Source organism: Macaca nemestrina, chromosome 2 (genome assembly GCF_043159975.1).
Source record: "Macaca nemestrina isolate mMacNem1 chromosome 2, mMacNem.hap1, whole genome shotgun sequence".
NCBI lineage: Eukaryota > Metazoa > Chordata > Mammalia > Primates > Cercopithecidae > Macaca > Macaca nemestrina.
The window spans coordinates 2,109,353-2,117,578 of record NC_092126.1 but is presented as its reverse complement, the minus strand read 5'-3'; positions in this window follow the sequence as shown (position 1 = coordinate 2,117,578).

Here is an 8,226-nt window from a genome sequence, read left to right as displayed (position 1 = left end):
GGAGGCCGAGGCCGGTGGATCACCTGAGGTCAGGAGTTCAAGACAAGCCTGGCCAACATGGTGAAAAATACAAAAATTACAAAATTAGCCGAGTGCAGTGGTGTGCACCTATAATCCCAGCTACTCGGGGGGCTGAGGCAGGAACCCAGGAGGCGGAGGTTGCAGTGAACAGGGATTGTGCCATTGCACTCCAGCCTGGGCAACAGAGCGAAACTCAGTCTCCAAAAAAAAATGTCTGACTATAAATCTCTAAGCCAAATTTTTTGTTCAATTATAGTCTTTCTTTTCTGATTCCTGTATAATAATCTCCCTTCTCGAACATGGTTTGTGATTTTATCTTCCTTGTGCATATATGTTTTCTTTATAAGTCAGCTGAAGCCCTCCTTGGAAGTAGCTGGGGTATAAATAATTTCTCTGAAAGTCTTTAGTGACAAAGCCAAATATAGTATTCTTGATTTTACTTCTTCACTCTTTACCCCCTTTTATACTGGTTTCTTCCCAGATTAACTCTTATATTCAATGAAGTTGATGGAGATTTATTAATGACTTTAAAACTATATATCCAAAGTTCATCTTTGAGTCTTTATAATCTTCTCCTATATATTAAATCTGAACTGCAAGTAAGTTTTTAGGAAAAGAAAGCTTTTGTGGTTTGATAATTAATAAACTGAGCTCAGCACTGAGAGACTTAAACTGACGGCAGGCTCAGCTCAGTTCCAGCCTTTCCCATCCTCCTCCCTCCCATCCCCAGGGAAGAAGCTTTGTTTTCCTTTCTTGGCTGCCCACTCTGCTTGTCTTGATCTTACTCTTCACAATCTGGTCAAATGTCTCCTATAAAAGCTTACCCTCAACGCTGAATCCCCTGAAAACAGCCCCTCTCCCTTTTTTAGCCAAATATCTTGAGATACTCTGTTCACTCTTCCCTTCATTTATTATAATATCATAATTATGTATTGAATCCAACTATATTCCAGACCTGATGCTAGACACTGGGATCGGTGGTAGACCAGACACCATCCCTGCCCTCATGGAGTTCGGGTTCCTGGCCAAGCCTCAGCCCTGGCCATGCCATTGAGACAGCTCTTTGGGGCCACTGTAGTCCCCAAATCCTGTGGCTCTTCTCATTCTTCCCCTCAGCAGCATCAGACACCAGTAATGATAGTTAATAACATCCTAAAGCATAATAGTTCACACTTAGAAATCATCCTCTATGTTCAAGACCCTGTGATGAGCACAGAAACGATCAAACATAGACTCTGCCTTTGAAAATCTTGCACGTAGAGCTTCACACAGCCCAAATGGACAGGACTTACCCTACATCTAGCTTCATAGGAAAAAATCCTTTCCTATAAAGAGGAAAAAAAAAACCACTTATTCCTAAAACTTGCTCAATATGTCTGCCATGGTTCTCAATATACAAATTCAGATTAAGTAGTCAGCAGGTGTAACACTCTTTGATATCACACTACTGCAGGTGCTCACACCCAACCAGTCAGCAAAAGTGTAACATCCTCTGATATCATCACACTACTGCAGGTGCTCACATCTCGCACCCCAACCACTCAGCAAGAGCGTAACATCCTGTGATATCACTACTGCAGGTGCTCACACCCAACCAGTCAGCAAGAGTGTAACATCCTCTGATATCATGACACTACTACAGGTGCTCACATCTCGCACCCCAACCACTCAGCAAGAGTGTAACATCCTGTGATATCAATACTGCAGGTGCTCACACCCCAACCAGTCAGCAAGAGCATAACATCCTCTGACATCATCACACTACTGCAGGTGCTCACACCCAACCAGTCAGCAAGAGTGTAACATCCTCTGACATCACACCTGCAGGTGCTCACACCCAACCAGTCAGCAAGAGCGTAACATCCTCTGATATCATCACACTACTGCAGGTGCTCACACCCAACCAGTCAGCAAGAGTGTAACATCCTCTGATATCATCACACTACTGCAGGTGCTCACATCTCGCACCCTAACCACTCAGCAAGAGCGTAACATCCTGTGATATCACTACTGCAGGTGCTCACACCCAACCAGTCAGCAAGAGTGTAACATCCTCTGATATCATGACACTACTACAGGTGCTCACATCTCGCACCCCAACCACTCAGCAAGAGCGTAACATCCTGTGATATCAATACTGCAGGTGCTCACACCCCAACCAGTCAGCAAGAGCATAACATCCTCTGACATCATCACACTACTGCAGGTGCTCACACCCAACCAGTCAGCAAGAGTGTAACATCCTCTGACATCACACCTGCAGGTGCTCACACCCCAACCAGTCAGCAAGAGCATAACATCCTCTGATATCATCACACTACTGCAGGTGCTCACACCCAACCAGTCAGCAAGACTGTAACATCCTCTGATATCATCACACTACTGCAGGTGCTCACATTTCACACTCCAACCACTCAGCAAGAGCGTAACATCCTGTGATATCACTACTGCAGGTGCTCACATCCCAACCAGTCAGCAAGAGCGTAACATCCTCTGACATCATCACACTACTGCAGGTGCTCACACCCAACCAGTCAGCAAGAGCATAACATCCTCTGACATCACACTACTGCAGATGCTCACATCTCACACCCCAACCACTCAGCAAGAGCGTAACATCCTGTGATACCACTACTGCAGGTGCTCACACCCCAACCAGTCAGCAAGAGCGTAACATCCTCTGATCCTCTGACATCATCACACTACTGCAGGTGCTCACACCCAACCAGTCAGCAAGAGCATAACATCCTCTGACATCACACTACTGCAGATGCTCACATCTCACAACCCAACCACTCAGCAAGAGCGTAACATCCTGTGATACCACTACTGCAGGTGCTCACACCCCAACCAGTCAGCAAGAGCGTAACATCCTCTGATCCTCTGACATCATCACACTACTGCAGGTGCTCACACCCAACCAGTCAGCAAGAGCATAACATCCTCTGACATCATCACACTACTGCAGGTGCTCACACCCAACAAGTCAGCAAGAGTGTAACATCTTCTGATATCACACTACTGCAGGTGCTCACATCTCACACCCCAACCACTCAGCAAGAGCATAACATCCTATGATATCACTACTGCAGGTGCTCACACCCCAACCAGTCAGCAAGAGCATAACATCCTCTGACATCACACTACTGCAGGTGCTCACACCCCAACCATTCAGCAAGAGCGTAACATCCTCTGATCCTCTGACATCATCACACCTGCAGGTGCTCACACCCAACCAGTCAGCAAGAGCGTAACATCCTCTGATACCATCACACTACTGCAGGTGCTCACACCCAACCAGTCAGCAAGACTGTAACATCCTCTGATATCATCACACTACTGCAGGTGCTCACATTTCACACTCCAACCACTCAGCAAGAGCGTAACATCCTGTGATATCACTACTGCAGGTGCTCACACCCCAACCAGTCAGCAAGAGCGTAACATCCTCTGACATCATCACACTACTGCAGGTGCTCACACCCAACCAGTCAGCAAAAGTGTAACATTCTCTGACATCACACCTGCAGGTGCTCACACCCCAACCAGTCAGCAAGAGTGTAACATCCTCTGATATCATCACACTACTGCAGGTGCTCACACCCCAACCAGTCAGCAAGAGCGTAACATCCTCTGATATCATCATACTACTGCAGGTGCTCATACCCCAACCAGTCAGCAAGAGTGTAACATCCTCTGATATCATCACACTATTGCAGGTGCTCACACCCAACCAGTCAGCAAGAGCGTAACATCCTCTGACATCACACCTGCAGGTGCTCACACCCCAACCAGTCAGCAAGAGTGTAACATCCTCTGATATCATCATACTACTGCAGGTGCTCATACCCCAACCAGTCAGCAAGAGTGTAACATCCTCTGATATCATCACACTATTGCAGGTGCTCACACCCAACCAGTCAGCAAGAGCATAACATCCTCTGACATCACACTACTGCAGATGCTCACATCTCACACCCCAACCACTCAGCAAGAGCGTAACATCCTGTGATACCACTACTGCAGGTGCTCACACCCCAACCAGTCAGCAAGAGCATAACATCCTCTGACATCATCACACTACTGCAGGTGCTCACACCCAACCAGTCAGCAAAAGTGTAACATTCTCTGACATCACACCTGCAGGTGCTCACACCCCAACCAGTCAGCAAGAGTGTAACATCCTCTGATATCATCACACTACTGCAGGTGCTCACACCCCAACCAGTCAGCAAGAGCGTAACATCCTCTGACATCACACCTGCAGGTGCTCACACCTCAACCAGTCAGCAAGAGTGTAACATCCTCTGATATCATCACACTACTGCAGGTGCTCACACCCAACCAGTCAGCAAGAGCGTAACATCCTCTGACATCACACCTGCAGGTGCTCACACCCCAACCAGTCAGCAAGAGCGTAACATCCTCTGATATCATCATACTACTGCAGGTGCTCATACCCCAACCAGTCAGCAAGAGTGTAACATCCTCTGATATCATCACACTATTGCAGGTGCTCACACCCAACCAGTCAGCAAGAGCGTAACATCCTCTGACATCACACCTGCAGGTGCTCACACCCCAACCAGTCAGCAAGAGTGTAACATCCTCTGATATCATCATACTACTGCAGGTGCTCATACCCCAACCAGTCAGCAAGAGTGTAACATCCTCTGATATCATCACACTATTGCAGGTGCTCACACCCAACCAGTCAGCAAGAGCATAACATCCTCTGACATCACACTACTGCAGATGCTCACATCTCACACCCCAACCACTCAGCAAGAGCGTAACATCCTGTGATACCACTACTGCAGGTGCTCACACCCCAACCAGTCAGCAAGAGCATAACATCCTCTGACATCATCACACTACTGCAGGTGCTCACACCCAACAAGTCAGCAAGAGTGTAACATCTTCTGATATCACACTACTGCAAGTGCTCACATCTCACACCCCAACCACTCAGCAAGAGCATAACATCCTATGATATCACTACTGCAGGTGCTCACACCCCAACCAGTCAGCAAGAGCATAACATCCTCTGACATCACACTACTGCAGATGCTCACACCCAACCAGTCAGCAAGAGCGTAACATCCTCTGACATCATCACACTACTGCAGGTGCTCACACCCCAACCATTCAGCAAGAGCATAACATCCTCTGATCCTCTGACATCATCACACTACTGCAGGTGCTCACACCCAACCAGTCAGCAAGAGCATAACATCCTCTGACATCATCACACTACTGCAGGTGCTCACACCCAAACCAGTCAGCAAGAGCATAACATCCTCTGACATCATCACACTACTGCAGGTGTTCACACCCAACCAGTCAGCAAGAGCGTAACATCCTCTGATATCACACTACTGCAGGTGCTCACGCCCCAACCAGTCAGCAAGAGCGTGACATCCTCTGACATCATCACACTACTGCAGGTGCTCACACCCCAACCAGTCAGCAAGAGTGTAACATCCTCTGATATCATCACACTACTGCAGGTGCTCACACCCAACCAGTCAGCAAGAGCGTGACATCCTCTGATATCACACTACTGCAGGTGCTCACACCCCAACCAGTCAGCAAGAGCATAAAGTCCTCTGATATCATCACACTACTGCAGGTGCTCACACCCAACCAGTCAGCAAGAGTGTAACATCCTCTGACATCACACCTGCAGGTGCTCACACCCAACCAGTCAGCAAGAGCGTAACATCCTCTGATATCATCACACTACTGCAGGTGCTCACACCCAACCAGTCAGCAAGAGTGTAACATCCTCTGATATCATCACACTACTGCAGGTGCTCACACCCAACCAGTCAGCAAGAGCGTGACATCCTCTGATATCACACTACTGCAGGTGCTCACACCCCAACCAGTCAGCAAGAGCATAAAGTCCTCTGATATCATCACACTACTGCAGGTGCTCACACCCAACCAGTCAGCAAGAGCGTAACATCCTCTGATATCACACTACTGCAGGTGTTCACACCCAACCAGTCAGCAAGAGCGTAACATCCTCTGATATCATCACACTACTGCAGGTGCTCACACCCAACCAGTCAGCAAGAGTGTAACATCCTCTGATATCATCACACTACTGCAGGTGTTCACACCCAAACGAGTCAGCAAGAGCGTGACATCCTCTGACATCACACTACTGCAGGTGCTCACACCCCAGCTTTCTCAGGGCACACTAGCCTCCTCCCAAGGGTTCTCCAGAATGAAAACTATTTGGCTTGTTCTTAAAGACATTGTGGGCCATAGAAGTAACAAATAGAAATTATGATTTGTTGAAAAATATTTTTTTCCTAAGATTTTGGGTAAAGGAGTTCACCTTTTGCTGGCTTATTAGCCACTACCTGCTGACGGACCTCCTCAACCTCCTGTCAAAGGCCCCCCCTTTCTGAGGCTGCCTGTAGTGCATTCCCTCCATGTGATCTACTGTTCCTCAATTCCCTGACAAGCAAGCTCGATGCTTCTGGGCACTCTGAATCCTTGGAGAGCCAGAGCTGTGTCTTTGGCAAGAGTGGAGAAGAGCTCCTTGTATTTCATACTATGGGGTAGGGCCAGGGAGTCAGGCAGAACTGCTTAGGCCCCAAAATCTTATCAAAGTGTTAGTGAAACAAGGTCCTTTAGTTTGTGTGCTCTCCCTCTAACCTCAATATGAGTCTAGAATGGGGACCAAACTAACCTCAGCTTCTGCTCCTCCAGAAGGCTGTTTGTGGCTTAAACTACTGGTTTATTACTCTCATTACATCACACCCATTTCTCTGGCACACTCAGGTATGTCTGGACCCCAGAAATGGCAGAATCCCGGCTCAAGCTGAGGCAGAGTTCCCCCATTCCACAAAGGTGATACACGTTCAGCCAACCCTGGGCAAATGGGCCCCATGCAGAATCCCCGAGAACCCAGAGGCAGCAAGTTCACTGATGAGTCACAGGTGACTGACACCCAAGAGATAAGGGAAGAGCCTCATTGTGAAAGAGCTCAGCAGACCGCTTAGGTTATGGTCGTTCTCACTCCCTATCAGTGTCACTTGGAGTTTTGCCAAAGGAAGGACTTAGTCAATAAAGATGCTGCCAGGAACCTGGTGGCTCCTGGAATGTGCCAAATGAGCCTTTCTATCCTCATGGTCAGGAGGATGAGGCTTGTTAAGAACACTTCTGTTTATTCTACCTTCTTAGGACAACCCGTGAGCCCCTCTGGCAGGGCTGCCTGCTAGTCCATTCGGCACCTTTGTGCGAACTGGGAAGAAGGGACCCATCTGCCGGGGATGGAGAAACGGCTTCCACAGCGCCTGCGCTCTCCAGAGCAGACAGGAGAGGGGAGTGGGCGTGCCAGGGCCGTCCTGACCTACCTTTTACATACGGGGAACAAGCCCAGAGAGGGCAATGGACTTGCCCAAGGTCCGTAAGTCGTTGGTTTTTAAAAAGTGGAGCTCGAGTCTCCTGACGCCCAGCCTATCTTCCTTCCCCGGATCCAGTGTGTGACAAGCAGTAGCTTCATGGCCCAACAGGAGGAGGGAGGGCTTCCTTCCCCAGGGCACAGAGCGAGCTCAAGGACAGACAGACTCACAGGGCTCTCCTCTCTCACTGTTTTACTGACCCGTGTCAGAGAGACAGACATCATTTCTGAGTACTCACGAGGGGCTGATGACACAGGTGAGACCTAAATGGAGGCAGATGACTAACAACGTCTTCAGTTCGTTCCCCACATCCCCAGCCACATGGGGAGCGAAGCTCTTGCCTGCCCGGAACAGTGGTTCTCAACATTTGCAGTGCCCCAAAATAAAAACAGATTGTGGGCCCCGGCCCCAGAGCTGTCGATTCAGTGTCGGAGGTGGGGCCTGAGAACTTGGATTTCCAGCAAGTTCCAGGGTGATGCTCACGTTGCTGGCCTAGGGACCACACTGAGAACCGCTGTCCTAGAAATATGGTCAACCCACCCTTTCCTCCTTCACCTTCTTCACTCTCTTATTCCCCTTCTCTGCCTGTTTCTCCTTTTCTGCTTCCTCCAATTCCTCTCCGGTCCTCTTCTCACCTGCCACTGACTGAATGCCTGACTCGGGCGAGTCACCTCCCGTCTCTAGGCCCGAGGAGAGGCCGTCGGCTAGGCCGAGATGCCCCCGGTAGCTGTTCGCTCGCCGGGCAGTAGGCCGGGGCTCCTCTGAATCCCTAGAACTCTGTGCA